Source organism: Lutra lutra, chromosome 9 (genome assembly GCF_902655055.1).
Source record: "Lutra lutra chromosome 9, mLutLut1.2, whole genome shotgun sequence".
NCBI lineage: Eukaryota > Metazoa > Chordata > Mammalia > Carnivora > Mustelidae > Lutra > Lutra lutra.
Window position 1 is genome coordinate 27,348,689 of NC_062286.1, and position 23,430 is coordinate 27,372,118.

At 36.4% G+C, this 23,430-nt stretch overlaps 1 long non-coding RNA gene and 1 pseudogene across 1 annotated transcript in view; one reads left to right on the top strand and one right to left on the bottom strand.

The window, feature by feature from the left end:
- The window catches only part of LOC125110071 (uncharacterized), a 295,338-nt gene that overhangs the window by 163,605 nt on the left and 108,303 nt on the right, over nucleotides 1-23,430 (bottom strand). The window contains exon 3 of the long non-coding RNA XR_007130442.1: nucleotides 12,988-13,052. This is a non-coding gene — a long non-coding RNA (uncharacterized LOC125110071). The remainder of the gene's footprint in view (nucleotides 1-12,987; nucleotides 13,053-23,430) is intronic.
- On the top strand, nucleotides 4,923-5,024 carry LOC125110100 (uncharacterized; annotated as a pseudogene).

Genomic DNA, 23,430 nt, shown 5'->3' on the forward strand with positions numbered 1-23,430 from the left:
ATAGAGCCTAGAACCCTTAGAGATACCTATAGAGAGTATGGCTGAAGAAGAGAGTCTGGCTGACTAAGCCCAATCATCAAATGAGGAGAATACCCTACTAAGGAGGAGGGGGGTGGGGTTATGGACATTGGGGAAGGTATGTGCTATGGTGAGTGCTGTGAAGTGTGTAAACCTGGTGATTCACAGACCTGTAGCCCTGGGGCTAATAATACATTATATGTTAATAAAAAAATTAATAAAGAGAGAGAGTTATGAATAGCAGACAGAATGAGTAGATGAAGAATATAATGTCTTGAATTTGCAAATTAGGCACATATTAATGATCTAGAAAAATAATTTCCTTAGAGGAAATAGAGGGTGACACTCAGATTGTATGAAGTTAGGAGTTGGTGAAAGAGGAGAAATGGGTTAGAAGCTTGAGGAGGAAGAGGAGAGGGACCTGGTTCTTGGAATATGTTTTGAATGTGTTTATAGGTGAAGGAGAAGGAATGAATGAATCATCACAGAGAATAAACTACAAATAAAATTAATAATAACCATGCTGCAGAAATAACTAGATATGAGCAAATGAAAGAAGACCTATTGGCAAAAAACAGACCCAAAGATGACAATGGTGGAAAACAGGTTGATTTAACATTGGTGGGCACTGGAGATCTCTGCTGGAAAAGGTATTAGGCTCTTAAGTAATTTCGATCATAGCAGTTTGGATCACATATGGTATGCATACACTTGGAGGGAAACCAACCAGCAACAGGGTTATCTTCAAGGCAGAACTAAGGAGGGGCTAAACAAGGAAGCCTGGGCTCAGCCACTCCTCATACTATGATGAGATGATAATGACAGGAAGTGTGGCCTGATATGGCTCCAGCAGGAGCCCGGGGAGAGTAAAGCAAGAGAACAAAGGAGGGAGAGGGTTTGGAGTTTGACAAAAGCACATGACTCCAAGCTGATATTCTGAGGTTATCCAGGTATGCAGGCATGTCACCTCACTCTGATTTTGGTCAAAATCAGCATTAAAGTAGAAACCATGTCATTGTGAAACCAGGTTGCTCACAGTTTTTCTGTCAGCATTACTGACTGAAGTAAGCCTTGGACCAGAGAATGGGGACCTGTGACTCTCCCTGGCAGCCTGGAGAGGGGATCTGGCTCACAGAAGCCAAAAAACCCTATTGCTTAGGTCACTTTCTCTGCTCTGACTCAGTGTCCAGGAGTACTGGGGATTCTCCATCTGAAGAGGGGGGGAAGGTAATCAGCAGAAGAAGAGAACGGAAGTTAGGGGAAGGAAGAGGCTGAGGCTACTTAGAGTAAGGAAGGAGATTGGTTGCAAACATGAGTAAAGACAAAGCATTGGATTTGGAATGAGGCAGAACAAATGGAGAGAAGGGGCAGAAAGGGATGACTTAGAAAATGTTTGAGGCTGAAAGGAAGGGAGCTAAGAGATCCACTGGCCTTAAATTTCTCTCAACCTGTTGATGTGGGTTAAAGCTTAAGAACTTGGAAAGAACTGAAAAGGTTTTCAACTGTTCCTGTGGGGCATTCAATTAAGTGCTTATAGGTGGGTTATTGGGACTCATGAGCAAGAGAGCATGGAAAATGCTAGAAAGGAGAGCTGAAGAAGTGGATGGCAGCCAGGTAAGGGCCAAGAAATGGAGAAGGTAAAGGTCTGGAGGGTGAAGGATGGGCTTGGTTCTGGTCAGAGTGGGACAGCAATGAAAAGATGGAAGGACTGCACTCCACAGTTGAAGTCAACATTAGAAATATATGTTGTGTTTCTTCAGCTGGGTTAAGAACTCCTTGAATTGTCTCAATGACTCCTGTCATCAAGAGAAAGTGCAGAAAGGTGGAAACAGAAATTCAAACCCCCAAGACAGTTGTCCAGTAGAAACATAATGTGGATCTTGAACATATTTTAAAAATTTTCTAACAGTCTCAGTAAAAAAAAAAAAGAAACAGGTCTTAATAATATATTTATTTACCCCCATATATCTAAAACATTATCAGTTCAGCTCATAATCAGTATAAAAATTATTAACGGGATAATTTATATTCTTTTTTTTCCTACTAAGTCTTTCAAATCTTGTATTATTCCCTTTTATTACATCTCAACTTGGATGCTAAATTTTTATCAGAAACACTTGACCTGTACTTAGATTTCATGTAATTGACTACTGAGAAAGTAGATTCACATATCCCAGTTGTTTCAAACATAATTACATTTGGTAAAGTTTTAAAGTTTAAATTAACATTAATTAAAATGAAATAAATAATTCAGTTTCTTAATCACATAGTCATACTCAAGTGCTCAGTAGCCACGTGTGGCCAGTGGCTCTTGTATTGGATAGAGCAGTCCCAGCATAATTGGTAACTACTAATATTATAAAGCACTTATTGATCGCTATTGGGGTTTATGTACTATTTTATTGACATTAAGAGGTGAGAACTGGACACTGCCCTTTAGAAAGTAAAACCATGAAGGCATGAGAAAGTGGGCATCTGATTTTTGTAGTTTGGGGAAGCGCCAGGAGACATATATAGACTGACATTGTTATAACCAGCTGGGAAGAAAGCTCCTGTTTTCTCTCACATACAGATGATTTATAAAGCTGACCTGTCTTCTACAACTATATCCCTGCCTTAAGTATAAAATGCAAATGATAACTATATTATCAAATCATTCACTTTTTTTTCCAAGCCCTTTTACTAGAGTGGACCCTTGATAAGAGGCTTCTTAAAATTATCTCCCATTTCCATTATTTTAAAAGATATTGTTCTATTAGTGCTCTTGTTCTTGCACCAATTAGTAAGCTTGGATAAAAGGAATTGGTGGAAAGAAGAGAGATCCACATTATTATTAGTGTGATTTATGCTACCTGCTCTGTATCACCTGTATATAGCTCATAATCAATTTGCACATAAAGTTGATTGAGCTCTATGGGAATATTTAGATGAAAGAAACTCTGTAAATGCCAGGCATTTATTATGTTCATTATGGTCATATAATGTGGTAATAACAGAAATGTTACAATTGATTTAATGGAGCTCTGTTATTTGAAGCACGTCTCTAGAATTATTACTGTGAACTTATTTCTTGCATTTTTATATTATTTCATGTGTGTTGTTTCATCTATGAGCTTCCTCATATACTGACCAGATGTTGAATAGATGTAGTTTTTTTCAGAGTTGTATCACCGTGTCCTACACATAGTGATTACAAAGAACAAATGCATCTATTGTGTGATATTAATGGCTTGTAAAGGAGGAAGGACTGGGTGATGGGTCCTATTTTTTTTTTTTATATTTTATTTATTTATTCGACAGAGAGAGAGATCACAAGTAGGCAGAGTAGCAGGCAGAGAGAGAGAGAGAGAGGAGGGGAAGCAGGCTTCCCGCTGAGCAGAGAGCCCGATGCGGGGCTCGATCCCAGGACCCTGGGATCATGACCTGAGCCGAAGGCAGAGGCTTAACCCACTGAGCCACCCAGGTGCCCCGATGGGTCCTATTTTTGAGACTAGAAAAGTGAGGCCCAGAGATCTGTAGTTTAAGATTACACAGTTAGTAAATGGCTGTGTGAAGACCAGTACTCACACACCTCCCACCTTAAAGTGTTCTTGTTCTATTGTTTTCCTGTTTTATTAAGGAATAGCTGACATACATCACTATGTAAGTTGAAGGTATACAGCACGGTGGTTTGATTAACATATATTGTGAAATGAGGACCATGGTAGGTTCAACCAGCATTCATCTTATTATATAGATACAATGTAGAGGGGGAAAAAAAAAACAAAGAAAACCCTCCTTATGAGAACTCAGGATTTAATCTCTTAACAAGTGTCCTGACACACAGGACAGACAGCAGTGCTGGCCAGAGTCCTCATGTTGTACATCACATCCCTAGTGCTTATTTATCTTACAACTGGAAGTTTAGTACCTACCCCTTTTTTTATCATAAATTCCCGATTTCTACATTACGTGTTAATGAATAATGTTCCAGAAATGCAGTATAAAGAATGGCTAACACACAGGTGTGGAACTGCGAGGGCTCCTGGTTCAAATCCCACTCTGCCGTGCACTAGCTATGTACCTGTACTGCCAAAGCCCTGGTTTCTTCCCTTGTAAAAGGGGAAATCATAAAAATTAAATGAGATTTTTTTTTAACATTGAAAGTATTGCTCAATCTGAATTGTAGTTGAAGAATATGGATATTTACAATGGCATATAAAATAAATACCTGGAGATATTAACACTAGGTATAAGTACCACTGTGACCTCAATGACTGTGTACCATATGAGTACTTTTATCTCTACCAACCATATCCCAAGCCCCTCTGCCTCTTACTCCCCACCTCCCAACCCCACTAGACTCTTTTTGAAGCTTTGGACCTACTAAGTACTTTCCCTTTCACAGAGCCTTTCTAGACACTGGTCCTTCTGCCCAGAATGTTGTCTAACCCTCTCTTTGAAGGATCCGTCTTTCCTTCCCTCCCTCCCTTCCTTTCCTTTCCTTCCTTCCCTCCCTCCCTTCCTTTCCTTTCCTTCCTTCCTGCCCTCCTTCATCCCTCCCTCCCTCCCTCCTTCCTTCTTTCCTTCCTTCCTCCCATCCATCCTTCTCTCTCCTCTCAGGTTAAATGACGGCTCACAGAGGCCTTTCATGATTGCCCCAACTAAGGAGATACCCTTCATCCCCAGTTACCTTCGATTACCAGTCTCTGCTTCTTCATAGTCAATATTGCAGTTTGTCATTAAAATTTTCTTATTTACCAAATGCAATTTGCTTGTCCACCTAAGAGTTGCCCAGCAATATGCCGAGAACTATATATAGTGTGCATTTGTGTTTGAAAAAATATATATCCCATGTAGGATTTTGCTTTAATAACTTAGCATCTTACTGTGGGTATTTTTCAGTCATTAAAAATATGTTTATAAGCTTTGCGCAGTGGCAGTATCATAGCCAATGAGGTTTATCCGAGGCGCGATTATTGCTAATTAAAAATATGTTTATAACATAATTTTTAATATTTATATATTATTTGGTCACATGGATCACTTCAGCCACTTTTGTTTTCCCGTGTATCTTCCTTTCATTTTTTGAAAACTATTTTAAGAAACATTGCTATGAATATGTTTGTACATATGTCTCCATTTATATCTCTGATTATTCCTTTAGGATATACTATGGGAAGATGGAATTACAGGACCAAAGAAAATACACCTTTTGAAAGACCAGGTTTATAATAGTGCCAAATTTCTTTCTGGAGAAATTGTAACAATTTATATTCTTGTGACACTGTTTTTGCAAACACCTGTCTTATACACTGTGAAGAACAATGAGCTTTATTCTTTATAAATAATGCAATTTTATAGGCAACAAAGAGCATTCTTTATTATAACTTGTATTTATTTGATTAATTAGGAGTAATCATATTTTTATGTTTATTAGATATTTGTATTTCTTCTAGCAGTGGGCTTTTATTCTCTTTCTCATTTTGGTTTTATGTTTTTCTTATTAATATGTAAAGTCAATTTTACATTAAGAATATTAACCAGTTTCTTACAACATTACTGCAAGTATTTTTCCAATTTATTGCTTGATTCTTAAATTTGTTTATATTTTTGTTAGATATGCTTTTAGAATTTTTGTACACTCAACTTTTTATGGTCTTCTCACTTCCTTTATATTTGGCAGGTCCCTACAAATGAACTCAAGCAGTTAAAATATCTACCATTTTTCTTGGACATATTTTATTTTTTCTCTACTTGTGATTAAACTTTTTAGGCCTTTTAGGCTAAATTTTTTTTAGATTTTTATTTTTTAATTTTTATTTATTTTTTAAATTTCTTTTCAGTGTTCCAGAATTCATTGTTTATGCACCACACCCAGTATCCTTTTAGGGATACCTAGGTGGCTAAATCAGTTAGGCGTCTACCTTAGGCTCAGGTCATGATCCCAGCAGGTAGCCTACATCTCCCTCTGCCTGCCGCTGCTCCTCCTCTTTGTGGGTTCTCTCTCTCTCTCTCTCACAAATAAATAAATAAAATCTTTAAATTTTTTAGACATTCTAAAATATTTCCTGAGGTATGGCATCACATGATATATTCTTTGCCTTTTTTAAAAAAATGAAAATAACTGCATTTTCCAAGTAATCGATTTCCTTCTTATTGGTTTATGATGTTTTTACCACATATTCTGTTCTCATGTATACAAGATGAAACCTAAACTGGTGTCCTTTTTTCTGTAATTACTGCAGGTTTAAATCATATTTTAATATCTAGTAAGATAATTCTCCCTTCCCTACTTTCCTTTCTCAAAAAGTTTCACCTGTTATTACTTTTTTTATACTTTCAGATTAAGAGCTATCTTGTCAACTCTGGTAAGCCAAATTATGACCCTCAAATCCTTGTAATTAGTGAATGTTATCTTATGGGGGGTTTAATTACATTCTTGCAGATGTAATTAAATTAAGGACCCTGAGATGTAGGTAGGCCGTAGATGTAATTACAAGAGTTTAAATTGGAAGCAGAGGGATATTTGAGTGATTAATATCCACCGTGTGAAGATGGAGCAGAGAGATTTGAAGATGCTATGCTGCTGGCTTTGAAAATGAAAAGGGTCCAGGAGCCAAGGAATGCAAGGAAAGTAGCTCTAGAAGCTGAAAAAAGCAATTCTTCCCTAGAACGTCTCAGGGAGCATGGTCTTACCAATACCTTGATTTCAGCCTAGTGAAACTGATTTTGGACTTCTACCTCTACAACTGTAAGAATCACTGAGTGTTGATATATACCATCAAGTTTGGATAATTTATTACAGCAACCATAGAGAACTAATATGTCAATTTAATAAAAAAAATTTGAGATCTTTTGGAATTTTTGTTAATTCAGCTATAAATATTTGAAGAATCGAAAAATTACAATATTCAATATTCCCTTCCAAGAAAATATATCTTTTTTCTTTTTTTTTTAAATGGGCTTCATGCCGAGTGTGGATCCCACAGTGGGGCTTGAACTCATGATCCTGAGATCAAGACCTGAGCTGAGATCAAGAGTTGGACACTTAACTGAGCCACCCAGGTGCATTGAAAATATATCTTTTACTTTTGAGTAAAATTTTGTGGCCTTTTGAGAAATTTCTTGTGCTAATATTTCCAATGAAAGTGATTTTCATTTTTTAGAGAAATCAGCATGTCTTTTATAAAGTGATTTTCTTGTAGAAAAACACAGAATGAATATGAGTGTCATTAAGACTGGCAGGACTTGGGCAATTAATAGGTCAACATCTATAATGTTATATAAGGAGCAACAATTTGGTTTTTTAAAAGAGGTTAGCTTATGGGGCGCCTGGGTGGCTCAGTGGGTTAAGCCGCTGCCTTCGGCTCAGGTCATGATCCCAGGTCCTGGGTTCGAGCCCCACTTCGGGCTTTCTGCTCAGCAGGGAGCCTGCTTCCTCCTCTCTCTCTGCCTGCCTCTCTGCCTACTTGTGATTTCTCTCTGTCAAATAAATAAATAAAATCTTTAAAAAAAAAAAAAAGAGGTTAGCTTAAAAGAGATAAACTTACAATTTTCCCCAAGTTATCTTATTCTTTTGAAAGGCTCATCTATGACCTGATTTTGTTCATTTTATGATTATAGATGATGAATAAATGGAAATATAAAGCTGCATTATCTCTCTAAAGTGCAATTTTAACAACACTGCATTAGAGTATACTCAAAATAGTGCTTAAAGACTGAAATCATGTTTTTGACAAAGACATCAGAACTCTGAAGATTCTGGAACTTTTTTCACACTCTTCTTTGGTAAGCTTTTGGTATTTTACTGTCCTTATTTTGATAACTAAATAAATATTCTAAGGCAGACATTAATTTTTTTTTCATGTTACAGATATATTTGCGGGAAAAAATTCTGACATGCTGGAGTGGAGTTAATTACTCACAAGTTTTTAATATGGCCTACTGAAACATTTTGGTCAGGTAACTTTTTCTAGTAGGTGGTTCTGTGGTTCCAGTAACTGAACATCAGTATCGTATAGGAAATTTAAAAAAAACGCAGATGCCTTGATTTTCTTCAGATTGTCCAGAAGGGAGTAAAAGCATTTCTCTTTTTAAAGAGCTCTTAACATGATTCAGGTGTGCCCAAAGTGAATGTCCTCACTTTGGGTTATATAGTAAACCCTTGGGATTTGGAGATTTTCCTGAACTCTCAAGTACTCCCAAAAACCAACTGTTATCCCACTGAGGTTACTGTGTGAATGGGTCCCATTCTCTCTGAGCTAAGAAGAGAATCTTGCCCCCCCACAACCCCAAAGCCCCAGATTTTTCTTCTCTATACAGTGAATCTTATTAAGAGTCAGAAAGGGCAACTTAAAATATTTAATATGTTTTATTTTATGTGGAAAATTTTTAGGATAGCGTAGCATTTGTGATTCGAGGATCAAAAGTCCTCTAGTATAACTTTTTCAAATGTCAAGAGTATATTGGCTTTATTTTATAGTAATATTGTGAATATAAATTTCATAAGAAAATGGAAAATATTTACAAACATCGTAATTTTGAAGAAAGGAAGTATGTCATGCTTTCTTGCTGACTCCCTAATCCTAAATCTTCAAGAAAGATTTCTTCTTTCACGGACTTCTAAATACTCAATTTTACTCAATGGTAACCTTTCTTGTTTCTAATTGTGAGACATTTGCAATCATTTTGGTGCATGAATATCATAGTTTCTATTCTGCTTCAATTATCGCATTACATTTTTTTTTTCTCAACACATATGAGGCTCTTGAGTGTTGGCATCTTTGGTATGCTTTGCAGTGCTAAGAATATTGTCAAGTTTGTTTTAAGTCTATGAAATTCATTTATTAAAGAGAATAAAGTAAAAACATTTTTCTTAACAAAGATACTGATTTCATAAGTGTCAACCAGGCAAACTCTCACTTACCTTTCTTTTTTTCTTAGTAGAAAATTTAAGGAGACTAACAACATGACCACTTTCTTGATATATACAATTAATCTTCACAATATGATTGCCAGTTGGTTGGTCTGAATAATCATCTTTATTTATAAAGAATGCAATTTCAAAAGCTACTATACTCATCTATAAACTGCAAAACCAAACTTTTTAGATATAGTGGTGTGCTTCTGGTGTGTATATTTATACTCTTATATCTGTGTTTGGCTTACATGCCTGTGGGGAGGTGAGGAGAGAAACTTTTTTACGGTAGTTATCAAAGCAATAATTAGCCAGGAAATATGCAACAGTATGTGATTCAAGATAATTCAGATCCATTATTACCCAAGACAATTAAAATCTCGTAACTTTGCTTAATGCAACAGTAATGCATCACCTGTGTGAATGCTTTCCTGGCAACAGTGGCTGAATTTAATATTTATCATAAATACGTGTTTGTTATAGAAATGGCATTGTAAGTGCTCTCTTCCACCTTTATGAAAGTGGAATTAAAACGTCTTTACAGAGTACAGCATCCCTCTCATTAAACTTCACAGAAGAGCTCAGTGAAAATAGGGTTTCAACACAAGTTTCTTTCCCCTTATCTTTCTTTCCAGCTGTTCTGATTCTCCTAAAAACCAACTTCTGTTGGTGGTTTCTGTTAATAGGTAATAAGACCAGTGATTTAAATCACTGATTACTCTCTTTTGGCTTTCAAACTGTTCTAGCATGCTTCTCGTTAGAATAATGATTGCAGTGATAAGTCGATGTGAGAGGATGGTAATTTTATACATTAATGCTCACCGAGCTTCTTAGATTTACATTAGCTCATGCAATAATAAAAAAGTTCTAATAGTAGAAGAAATACTTATGAATATCTGAAATATAGATGTGCCCTCTAGCAAAATTAGAGATCTACACAAGCCTTGTTGGGATTCATTTTGCTGCAACAAAACATGTATTTCCAGTACTGGTAATTGGTGAACTTAGATTACTCTGGTCTTTTTGTATTCAGTTCTCAAAATGTCATATTCTGATCAGTTCTACCAGCTGTGTCTTTAGAGACCTGCAAGGGAAATTCACTTATATTTATAAGACAAATTTAAAATAATAGGAAGTTGCTCCTCCTTCATCTTTCCTCCCACAGCTGCACAAGTACACATAGACATGCTTATATTTACTACTTCTGTCCGCAGAGTCTCAGTGACCCGGTGACTTGCTCTGACATGTCTGGTAACAACTCTGACATAGAAGAAGATGTATACTTTTTAATTGGGAGTAGCTACGATTTCAAATTCTTTAGTGAACCATTACTTAGCATAAAGTCACTTTGGAATCAATTAAATATGAACCTTTGTCACATCAGTATTCATTGAAAAGCACTTAGGTGATTAAAGACCCTTGGCTTCTAAATATTTGACTACTTACCAGCACCAGCCATTTAAAAAGCCTTATTAGCTCTTTATATTTCCAGGGATGGCAGTGTGAAAAAGTAAAACAAAATGAGAGGAAACGTAATTGCCTCCAAATGAATGTACCCTCAGCATCGCCATGGCTTGAACTACTCTAAGTGCTACTAGTCTCTTTCTAGCTCCTTAAACCTCTCACTAACTTCTGAGGTTTCCTGAGCTCTCTGCTTCTATCATGCAGTATTCGTTTCATAACAATGCAAGATTAAAAAAAATGAATGAACTTACAAATTTTCATTATCCAACAGAGATTGGGTTAAAATATGCATTTTACATTTAGTAAATGTAGCAAATTTTAGCATGTTCAACCTTTAATTTTAAACAAACTTTTGGAGCAAATGTAAACAAAGTATATAAAAATGACATCAGTTTAAATAATTATTATGCTAATTAAGTAAAAACTATTACTGAAGGAATTCTATGCAAAGCTGTGTGGCTTATATGTGCTCATTTAATCTTCTCAACAGCAATGTTATGAAGTGGGTATTTTCATTGCTGTATTTGTATGGGAAGCTTGAGGTTTGGGGAAGTAATTTAAGTAATCTGGATAATCTATCAAAGGTTATACAGTGTGCAAGTGGTCTGGTTGGGATCAGAATCCAGGTTTGACTAATTCTGAAGCTCTGTTTTTTGACCAGTAAGCCCAAATGACTCCTTACACAGGTTCCCTAAGCATCTGCAGAAAGATTTCTTTATGAACTCTTCAAGGCATGATAAAATAACCATTTTTTGTCCAGGAAGTCATTGAATAAATTTAAACTTTTATAAGGAAAGGCTCTCAGCTTTTCCCCATTGAGAATATTCGTGTGGGCTTTTCATAGATGGTTTTTATGAAATTGAGGAATGTTCCCTCTATCTCTACAATCTGAAGAGTTTTAATCAGGAAAGGATGCTGTACTAGAGGTTGTGAAGAAAGGGGAACCCTTTTACACTGTCGGTGGGAATGCAAGCTGGTGCAGCCACTTTGGAAAACAGTTTGGAGGTTCCTCAAAAAGTTAAAAATAGAGCTACCCTATGACCTGGCAATTGCACTACTGGGTATTTACCCCAAAGATACAGATGTAGTGAAAAGAAGGACCACATGAACCCCAATGTTCATAGCAGCAATGTCCACAATAGCTAAACTGTGGAAAGGGCCGAGATGCCATTTAACAGATGAATGGATAAAGGTGTGGTCCATATATATAATGGAATATTACTCAGACATCAGAAAGGATGCATATCCAACTTTTGCATCAATATGGATGGAACTGGAGGAGATTATGCTGAGTGAAATAAGTCAAGCAAAGAAAATCAATTATCATATGGTTTCACTTATTTGTGGAACATAAGAAATAACATGGAGGACATTAGAAAAAGGAAGGGAGTAATGGAGGGGGGAAATTAGAGGGGAAGATGAACCATTAGAGACTATGGATTCCTGGAAACAAACTGACGGTTTTAGAGGGGTGGGGGATGGGAGGGATGGGTAAGCCTGGTAATTGGTATTAAGGAGGGCAGAGATTGCATGGAGCACTGGGTGTTATATGCAAACAATGAATCATGGAACAGTGCATCAAAAACTAATGATGTACTGTATGGTGACTAATATACTGTAATAAAAAAAAAAAACAAAAACAAAAACCCCAAAACTTACAAGGAAGAGCCTTTGCTCAACTCATAATTTTACCTGTTCAAATGGAATATTCCATTCATTAAATACCTAATACTTCAGTGAAATCCAGTTCTTTGCTATGTAAAGATTATAATATATAGTTTGTATACTCAAAAATATATATGGTTTTATGATGTCTGATTAAAATTTGCAAAACGTTTACCTGTGTTTTATTTGGGTAATCAATATTATTTTAAAATATTCTACATCATAAATGTCTTAATTTAAAAGGAAAAATAGTCTTTGATAAATTGAAACAAGTGGTTATAAAAAGGAGATACTTCTTTCTCTAACAGCATAATAATAATGATCATTGACAGTCATTAGTGAGTGGCTAATGGCCCAAAGGGAATGTAAAACAATTATTATCAGAGCAGAGAACTGATTTATAATAAAAAGGGATAATATACATTGTCAAAAATAAAGATGTGTTTTAATGTACTTGAATGAATGCTACTCACTTAAGTTTATGATTCCATATTTTTCCTTCTATCTAGTACCTATTTTCTTTAATCCTATGGAGATTAATCTCCATGATACAAAATTCATATGTTTATTAATCTGATTCACGCTTGAGAATTAAGACGGGGTTTTTCTGCTGTCTGTGAAGTCCCCCTATTGTTTCCATTTTAAAAATGACTGCTAATATCACACAACATTGTCTGGAATGTTAAGTATCAATAGACATTGGAAGCTATGATTGAATATTCACTCAAAATATTGTTCTGTAACTTTATCAGTCTGCAACATCATGAAGTCCAGGGTTTTAGTTGTTGTATTATTAATATATTGCACATAACCCCTCCCCTCTTTTTTCCTTTCGATGTACACTTTCCTTCTATTTCATACCTTGAAGGTCAGGCATACATATTAAACCTTCATGTAGTTTAATCCCCTGAGTACCAATGTATTCTTATTTGGGTACTCACATGACATCTGATCATCTTGTGGCATCCAGGTGGAGAAGAGAAATATCTTCATGTGAGATGAGATGCTAGAAGAAAGAGAAAGGATGAGAATGTTTTAGGTCAGTCAGAGGTTGCAGTAAGGTAAGGTAAGGAAAATTCTACTCAAATACCTCTATTTTCTCAGTGGAGCACGTGGCAATATTATGACTTACGGTGAAGGGCTGGGAAAGCAAGCTTAAAAGGGATCATAACATCTTAGAGGATCCCATGGTAAGGAAAAGGGGCGGGGGTGATTAGGGACAAAGTAAGCAATAATGAGCAACAGTCAAGTTCCCAGACCCATGTAGCCAGTGCAGATTTGCTATATGGTCAGGATATAATTTTAGGATGAATGTTGATGAAGCCACCTCTGAGCTACCGATGCTTAAATATACCCAGATATTAATTTGAGGGGTGGAGCTAAAAAAAAGTTCCATTCTCTCATTTACATTACTTCATTACATTAGATATATGCAGTTAGGCTATTTTCCCCAAAGACTATAAAAAAAGCTTTTGTTAATTTCAAATTTTAAAATAATGACAAATATCATGATATATTATTAATGTAATTGAAAACTGCATTTATTAAAAGGAACAAGATAGGACTGTATGTGCTTGCCCAAGAGGATTTCACAGAGGTAGTAAATCAAATGTAACACAGTATGTATAATATGATCTCCTTGTTGTAAATCAGCTATAGTTAAAACATACCCTTGGAATGTTACCAGTTTGTAGGCATCAGATAGAAGTCTGCAGGGTGCAACTTTGGAAACTGAATATGGTTTTATAACAGCATGTTCCTTTGTTTCTGCAGCTGAATGCCTCACCTTTGTTAAAGGATCTATAAGGTGGGAGGCTGCCTACCTCAACTATATCCCATGTCTAGATGGAGCCATTTGACAAAGTATATGGGTGGAGCCAGGAAATTTAGGTCTGACTAGAGCAGGTCAGAGCCTTACAGGAAAAATTCATACTTTGCCAGAAAGTGGAGGAGTCCCAGATTCTCATGATTCTCACTATTCCTGAAACTTTGTGGGATGGGAAGGAGGGAGGTTTTATTGATTATTCTTGACATCAAAACTGTGTTCTATGCTTGGTCTTTGTTTTTGTTTTGTGTTTTTAAAATTTGATTTATTTATTTGTGAAAGAGAGTACATGAGCCAGAGGGGAGAGAAAGAGGGAGAGAGAATCCCAAGCAGAGTTTCTATTTTTTTTTTAAGATTTATTATTTATTTTGGAGAGAGAGAGAGAGAGAGAGAGAGCACATGTGCGCTTGCAAGAGTGCAGGGCAAAGAGCAGATGGAGAGGGAGAGAGAGAATCTCAAGCAGACTCCATGCTGAGCTTGGAGCCTGACTGCATGGGACTAGATCCCATGACCCTGAGATCATGACCCGAGCCAAAACCAAGAGTTGGACGCCCAGATGCCCCTCAGTGCTTCATCTTTGAAACTTCAGTGCTCACTTGAGTTGCCGGAAGTAGTGCAGAGGTGATCATCCCCCTTGATTGTCATACAACCTAGGTCCTAGTCCTAGGAGGTATACCCCCTTAATCAGAAGTGTTCAATAGCCAGCACAGGGTCTTGTGGTGGGGAGGCCCACAACATTACATTGCTTCCAGGATAGTCATTTAGGTCAAAAATAAAACTTTCGATATCACCTGGATAGCAACCAAACCCTTCAACATCTTGTGGACCATGGTAGATGGTCCACAGATTCAGACATAAACATGAGAACTTTTATTTTCAGATATGGTGGGCAATTCATGTCAACTTTTCCACTCAACTCACAGACAACAGATAAAATATATTTCAAAAATCTTCTTTAAGTTACTGAAAAACAAACAAACATAGAAACTAATGATGAACTACCAAACCAGTATCCTTAGAAAGGCAGAGCCATAGGAAAGAAAGACTGGCATTCAGAGATGTTTTATGCTATGGGGGAAGGTGCTGATTACTGAGAAGGCAGGTCAGGAGGCTGACTAGCCCTTTTGAATGCGATTAATGTAAAGATGCCAGATAATATATAGGATACCCAGCTGAATTTGGATTTAAGATAAACGATGAATAGTTTTTTAGTATAAGTATGTCCCATGCAATGTTTAGTTTAAGGTGAGTGAAAAAAAAAAAAACTAATATCCACAGGAGGCCAGCACATCTGGGTGTTCAACAATAAAATGTTGATATGCTTTATTGCTATGTAAGGTTTTAATTTGTGGGTAGACTAATACTTTGATAACAATAATTTGTTATGACAACTGCTAGTTTTGTTCTTCTTTCCTAGTGTGAAAGTAAAGACACATTTGCAAAGCTTGGCTGAATTTGGCAGGAAGAAGAGGAAGAACTGGGAGTAAGTGGGTTGCTTTTTTCTACCTTCCAACACCCCCTCCCTATGCCATATACACAATGGGAGGAAGGAGAGAAGAAAACCAAATTTTACCTTGTTGTTTGAACTAAACTTTAGTTAGAACTAAAGACCTAGGATTAGGAAAATCTGTATAATTCTTCATGTAGGAAGTTAGTTGGAGTACTCCAGACCATAAGATATGAAGAACAGAAGAAATGGCTCTGTGGCATGTGGAGATAGCAGAAGTGGGAGACAGGAGAGCATTTATTTTGACTTCCAAAAGGAATGGGGAGAGCCCAATTGTCCCAGTGAGATGTAGAAGTAGTGGAGGGGCAGGGCCAGGAGACCTGCAAATATCTGAAGAAGTGTAAGGTGAGGGGAAAAAAATCACAATTGCATAGTAGTGGTGAGGAAAGGACATCCTGGGTCATAGATAGTCAGCATATGTGGTGGAAATCTCCAAGAAGCCCTACTCCAGGAAACACCAGCTGAGCTGAAAGCTTGAAGAAGCTCTAGGAAGTGTGGGCACAGATGGGAGGAGTCTGGTTAGGATTCTATAGAGTCCTATAGATGGCCCAAATCCAAAAATGATCTCTTTTTTCTTATTGGAATGGTTAATTTTCTGCATCAATTTGAGTGGGCTACAAGATGCCCAAATAGGTGGTAAAAACATCATTTCTGAGTGTGTCTGTGAAGATGTTTCTGGAAGAGATTAATATTTCAGCTGGTGAATTAAGTAAAGCAGATGGTCCTTCCCAGTATGGGTGGCCATCATCCAGCTTGTTGAGGGCCTGACTAGAACAAAAAGATGAAGGAAAGGCAAATTTGCTCTCTCTTCTTGAGCGGGGACATCCATCTTCTTTTGCCCTCCTTCTTCTCAGATTTTTGGACTCAGCCTGGGACTTCCACCATCAGGCCGCTAATTCTGAGGCCTTCAGACTTGGACTGAGTTATACCATCAGTTTCTTAGGCTTTCTAGCTTGTATACATCAGATCATGGAACTTCTCAGCCTCCATAACTGCATGATCCAATTTCTATAATAAATACCCTCTTATATATCTCTCTATATGTCTATTGGTTCTGTTTCTCTGGAGAACCACGACTAATACACTTACAAACCCTATTTGGCAGCAGGCCATAAGAATATAGACAAGTAAGAGAAAAGGTAGATGTAGAGAAGATCTTGGAAATGAATATGAATCTAGGATGTAACTGATTCATAAACCTGAAGCCATCAAGAAATCACTGTCTGGATTGCAAGAAATCCTGAAATTGTTTTGAGTAGTACGTTCACATTAAGTAAGCTGGGATTTCAGAGCCAGATGTGAACTCACTATAAAAATAAAGAGAATTTGTTTAGGATTTTGACTATAAATTTTATACTTATATTAGTATCTACATAGAAAGAGAACCTGAAGAAAAATCATACCAAATCACTCATCGTGATTTGGGACTGGGATGGGGTGGAGTAGAATGGGATAGGAGATAATAGCAATTTTCCCAAAGTGCATTGTGTTTTCTCTAATGTTTGAATATTTTACAAAAAGAATAATTTCTTTTGTAGCAAGATTTACCAAAATAATGAAGATTAACATCAACAGGGGAAATGCCCTGAGCAATATACCACCACGATTTCTGTTGGGGCACTGAATTACTAAGCTAAGTCTACCCTAAAATTGGAAAAGGTAGAGGAGATCCCAAATGTGACATCTGAGTCTTCGGATTCACTAATGACAAGATGCAAGGTCAGGGCACCACTGTTGTCAATGCCAAGATGACCAAGGACCCAGTCATTTCAGTGTGGTTCTGCATCTCTGGCAAAACCCATAGTAAAAATCTCTGCCTTATAGCTAACATAGGTGAAACACTTGAGCTAACATAGAAGAACCAACCTATTTTCTCACACTACATAGTACCCAGAAGAAACACTTTGCCTGCTGATACTAGGTCTGAGAAAAATGTCTAGGTAGGGTAGAATTACTCCTTTCCCATACAGCTAAGTATAGAGAAATATACTAGAAGAGCCTCCTGACTAAGCCCTAGTGGAAAGGACTTGATTTAGCCCTGTCACCTTCCATCCTCTGGTAGAGAAAATCCCATAATATATTTCACTGCCTGATAACCTACCACTGCTGAAGCTATGTGAAAGCTCATGCTGAAGAGACTCTCATTTTCTAACAGGAGTATGCAAACAAAGCTCAGGAAGAAGACAGAGCTGAAAAATGGAAATAGGTGGATCTGATAGGGGAGACTGTACCATTAAAAGTGAAAAAAAGAATCATTACTACTGAAAACTGAGTTTGTGATCAGAAGGTTAAATGGAGGAACTATATTTCAACGCAAAAGAGAAATACTAAGCAATGTAAATCATGACTGAAAATATAAGAGCTATGGAGGACAGTCCTAAGAGAAGTGATATGCAAATAATCAGCATTTCAAGAGAAAAAGGAGCAGATGGAAATGAAATCAATCAAAGCAATAATCTTCAACTCCCTGATCTGAATATCAAAAAGTTTACTAAACATCAGGCAGATGTGATGGGAAACACACACACACACACACACACACACACACACACATCTAGACGTATCTTTGTGAAATTTTTGGCCTCTGTGGAAAAAGAAAAAAATACATATTTTTCAGACAGTAAAACAAGTTTGAATATAATGGAAAAGGAATGTTTGACTTTGACTTCTTATATGCCACAGTAGGTACTAGTGGAATAATGTTTATAAACTTTTGAGAGAGAAAGCACTGTTGCATAAAAATCCTACTCTCAGAAAAGTTATTGTTCATATAACAAAACTGGGACATTTTTTGGATATGTAGGAACTCAAAGTATTTTACTCATATTCTTATTCAAAATTACTCAAGGATGTACTCCAGCATAAATGTTGGTAAATTTGAATAGAGATCTAAAGCAAATGGAAAAGAAAGGGTACAAGATATAGCAGTGAGCAATGAATCTAGTAAAATATGTGAATGAGAATAAAGTGATGGCAAATTGTAGTATCACTTTTGAATAAGTATACTGAGAAAAGGCATACTCTAAAGGAAAAAGTGAAAAATAATATGGAATTACATTTCTGAAGTAGTTCAGAAAATCTAGGATTTGGAAATGGTATGAATGAATGAGAGAGTAAAATATTCTTAAGGTCCCATCATTGTGGGGAATGGTAAATGTACTACTAATTTTAATAAAATCTCAGAGAAATATGGGTTTTAATGTGACTGTTTAAAATACATGCTAATGAACTAGCAAATTGAGAAAGAGTACTATTTCTAAATGATTGTTAGGGGCAACTGGAATGCAAAACAAAGTAAACAGAGCACACACACACTTGCATGCACAGGCACAACTTGTTTAAGCTAGTGGAAGTAAAAAAGCATAAGAAAAGGAAAGAGTACGGGGGTGGGGGTGGGAAGTTGGGTGAGCCTGGTGGTGGGTATTATGGAGGGCACATATTGCATGGAGCACTGGGTGTGGTGCATAAACAATGAATTCTGGTACACTGAAAAGAAAAAAATTAAAAAAAAATTTTAAAAAAGAAAGTAGAGGAACACACACACACACACACACACAAAAAGAGAAAAGGAAAGAGTATAATAAAGAGATTAACATAAAATTAGATGGGAATTAGAACAAACTTATCACATTTCACAATAAATGTAAATAGGTTGAATTCTCCAATTAAAAGACAAAGTCCAGTTGTCTGCTTTTTATGAGATGTAACTGAAATAAAAAACAAACAACATCAACAACAATACCAACAAAAAACAACCCATAAGGGTTATAAATAAAGGGAAGGGCGAAGATATGAGTAGTAAATGCAAAGAAAAAGGGGTGGTCATTATGTTATTTAAAAAATGGGGAATTCCACACAAAAATAAAGTATCAAATGTGGCAGAGAGACATCATCCAATAGTAAGTTTTTATAAAAAGCTGAAAAACTACTTGGTATATGTACCAGAAAGGGTCCAGTCAGGAGATGATAATCACATTGCAATTTGAACAGGGAAAGTTTAATACAAAGAATTTTTAACTAGTAACAGGAGATTAGCTACAAAGAAGTAAAGTGAGCTCTAAAGAATGCAGGAAGGGCAGATAAAGAGAATAGCCACTACCCCAGGGGCTGAGACAGAGTACCTAAGGAAGGAACAAGTTTGGGAAAACTACCTCCCTCACCTACTCTTAGTGCCAGCTTAAGATTTAGGTATCATGAGAAAAGATGTAACTATGCCCTTGGATAGTGAACTTCACCATGGTACCAGTATGTCAGATTGCGGCTGGTAAGCAGGAATTGCTTATTGGAAGTTGCCGGAGGTTGCCCATGAGGTGAAGTGGAATTGCTTAGAAGCTACCTAGGGTCACTGTGAAACTTACAAGCAGTGTCCCTCCACCACTGTCTACTGACAAAGGCTAATATTATGCCACGTGTCAAAAGAGAAACGTTTAGAGCATCCAGCTCTAGTTTCACAAAGAGGGCAATGAAGGGTACATTTGGAACTGAGAGACAAGAACTTGATAACTGGCAGAGTATTCAGGACTGTGGAACTTCAATACCCCTCTTCCAGAACTGGATAGGTCATTGGGAAAAAAAAAAAAAAAAGTAATGATAGCAAAAGGATTTCACACAGAAAATGTAAGAATTACAATAAAAATATCATGTACTTGACCACAAAAATAAATCTTAAAAGTTCCAAAATGTGGCTGTTTAAAGCATCTCATTATTTGGCTACAAAAGAAAAATATAAACAAAAATAAGAACATCTCAAGAATGAGATAACTTAAGCAAAGTTTAATGAAATTTTAAAACAACTGCAACTGAAATTAAGAAGGTTTTAAAAGTAACTTCTGGGTCAAGAGAAAAACAAAAGTGAAATTAGAAATAATCTAGAAGTTGACAGGACTAAGGACACTAATTATTGAAATCTATGGGATATGGCTTTAGTTTAAAAAATGCATAACCTTGGTGCAACCACTCTGGAAAACAGCACGGAGGTTCCTCAAAAAGTTGAAAATAGAGCTACTCTATGACCCAGCAATTGCACTACTCGGTATTTACCCTAAAGATACAAATGTAGTGATCTGAACAGGCACGTGTACCCGAATGTTTATAGCAGCAATGTCTACAATAGCCAAACTATGGAAAGAACCTAGATGTCCATCAACAGATGAATGGATAAAGAAGAGGTGGTATATATATATATACAATGGAATACTATGCAGCCGTCAAAAGAAATGAAATCTTGCCATTTGCGATGATGTGGATGGAACTAGAGGGTATTATGCTTAGCGAAATAAGTCAATCGGAGAAAGACAACTATCATATGATCTCCCAGATATAAGGAAGTGGAGATGCAATGTGGGGGGTTTGGGGGGATAGGAAAAGAATAAATGAAACAAGATGGGATCGAGAGGGAGACAAACCATAAGAGATTCTTAATCTCACAAAACTAAGGGTTGCCGGGGGAGAGGGGCAGGGGAGAGGGAGAGGGTGGTGGGGTTATGGACATTGGGGAGGGTATGTGCTATGGTGAGTGCTGTGAAGTGTGTAAACATGGCGATTCACAGACCTGTACCCCTGGGGCTAATAATACATTATATGTTAATAAAAAAAATAATACTAATATTGATATGATAAAGGCAGAAAAAAATGCATAACCTTATGCTTACTAGCAAAAAGGAGAGAACATGCATGTTTAAGTGTTCAATTTAAGGAAAGAGAAAAGTAAAAGAAAGCAAAATAATAAAATTTGTAAAATTATCTAAATATAAAGAATTGAAAAATAAAATAAATAAAAAGTAGAGTGGAACACTAAAAGCAAAAGCAAGTGAAGAAATGATTTGTAGCAGTAAATAAAATAAAAAATTTACTCATGAAGAAATAAAGTATTTGAACAGACCAATACCATATGTATTTTTACGTTGTGTGTGTGTGTGTTTGTGTGTGTGTGTGAAAGAATACTAACAATCTACCACTAAAATGTACAAGGTTTGGCTGGCTTTATAGTTAAGTTCTAGCTAGTCTTCAAGAAACAGTCATTTTCTATGTATTCAGACTTTTCCAGAGCATGGAAAAAAGCTTTAAAAATTCAGTTTATAAAGTGAACACAACACCTCACACAAAAATTTGAAAATGTAGTACAAAGGTTAGTCTAGGTTACTTCTGAATAAAGATGGAAATATCCCAACTGTGATTTTGGCAAATGGAATCACAGGAGTGTTTTATTTTATATTATTTTAAGATTTTATTTATTTATTTGACAGAGAGACAAAGACATTGAGAGAGGGAATACAAGGGGGGGGAGAGAGAGGGAGAAGCAGGCTTCCTGCTGAGCAGGGAGCCCAATGCGGGGGCTCAATCCCAGGAACCTGGGATCATGACCTGAGCCGAAGGCAGAATGCAAGAATGTTTCAAAACTAAGATGTAACTATACGACTAGTAATATTAAATTATAGGGGGAAAAAACCCTCTCACTATTCAATAGATTTTAAAGTAAAAAAATAAATAAATTGGGAATAAAAGTGGTAAAAATTGTTCTCCAGAAAAAAGAAGAAAAATCCCAATAAATGATCAAATAGTAAAGTCATTGATATTAAAATCAAATAAAAGAGAGGGAAGGCTCTAATAAATCATTATTTTCAGTTTTATTTTGTATTTCTGGTTCACGCAACATAACAAGAGAGTAAGTAAGTTGTAGCAACACTTGAAAACCAGAATTAAAATTACCATGATTTTCATATGATTTGTTTGTATACCTATGTAATTCCACAAGTCAAAAAAAATCATGATAAATAATAAGAGGTTTGGGAAATGGAGAGAAGTGAGTTGGGGGAAATTGAGGGGGAACCAAACCATTAGAGACTGTGGACTCTGAGAAACAAACTGAGGGTTTTGGAGGGGAGGGGGGTGGGGGGTGATCCTGGTGGTGGGTATTATGGAGGGCATGTATTGCATGGAGCACTGGGTGTGGTGCATAAACAACGAATTCTGGAACATTGAAAAGAAATAAAAATAAAATGAAAAAAATAATAAGAGGAAGTTACCTGGAAACATGATAAATATTTAACAATCTTCCTTTATAGTAACAAAACCCTGTTAGAATGGAAATTAAAAAAATATTCTAATCTCAACAGGAATAAACAAGAATGTTTTAAAAATTTGTTTAAAGAAAAACACTTACTGAATGACAAATGAAATGAAAAGTGATAATATCCCCAGTGGGGAAAATTTACTAACAAATATAAATCCTTCCCAAATTAGTATATGCATTTCACATGGTTCCAGTAATAGTCCCAGTGGTATCTCTTGTGTCCCATTCACGGTTCCTTTGTATGTCATTAGCTTTGTAGCAGAAAGTAGAAGGCACATTCAAATTTCAAAGGGAGTAACTGAAGGAATTTTAATAAAGGGATGATTTACAAAGGTTTTGGTAGGGTGAAGTGGAACCTGCAGGAGATGAAGCCCTAGACTCACATTATCATCATGAGTCCTTAACCAATGAGAAAGGGAGGGACTAGCAACCAGAGTGTTCTAACTCTAGGTGTAGGAGAGGATGACCCAACAAGAACTGTGGCCATTGGGTGGAAACTACTGAGGACTATTATTCCTGCTAGGAAGGAGCTGAGTAATAAATGCCGTATCTGTCCTTCAGTCTCCTGTAGATGTTTCTCCTTGACCAAAACCAAATGGCAACTGGCAAGAAATTCAGAGTGAAGCAGTCCACAGACACCAGCCTCCTAAAATATAGAACAGGCTGGTGAAGAGAGGCAAGTGAAACTGGAGAGACAAGTGTCCATAACCATATGAAAGAATCAAGTATAACATCACTAAGAAAACACTGAAAACTACATGCAATAGAAGGGGACTTGTCTCATCCCAGATCTTAAAATTTGCAATAAATGTGCAGATTAAGAAAAGGAATAACCAAGCAAAGCAACAGAGGTGAACAGAGGGACCAAAATAAGCTTCAGTATATATGGGAATTAAATATACATTAGAGATTCTATTCTATTAGGTAGAGGAAAGAATGTTATTCAATAGTAAGTTTTTAGTATTTTAATATTGATTTGG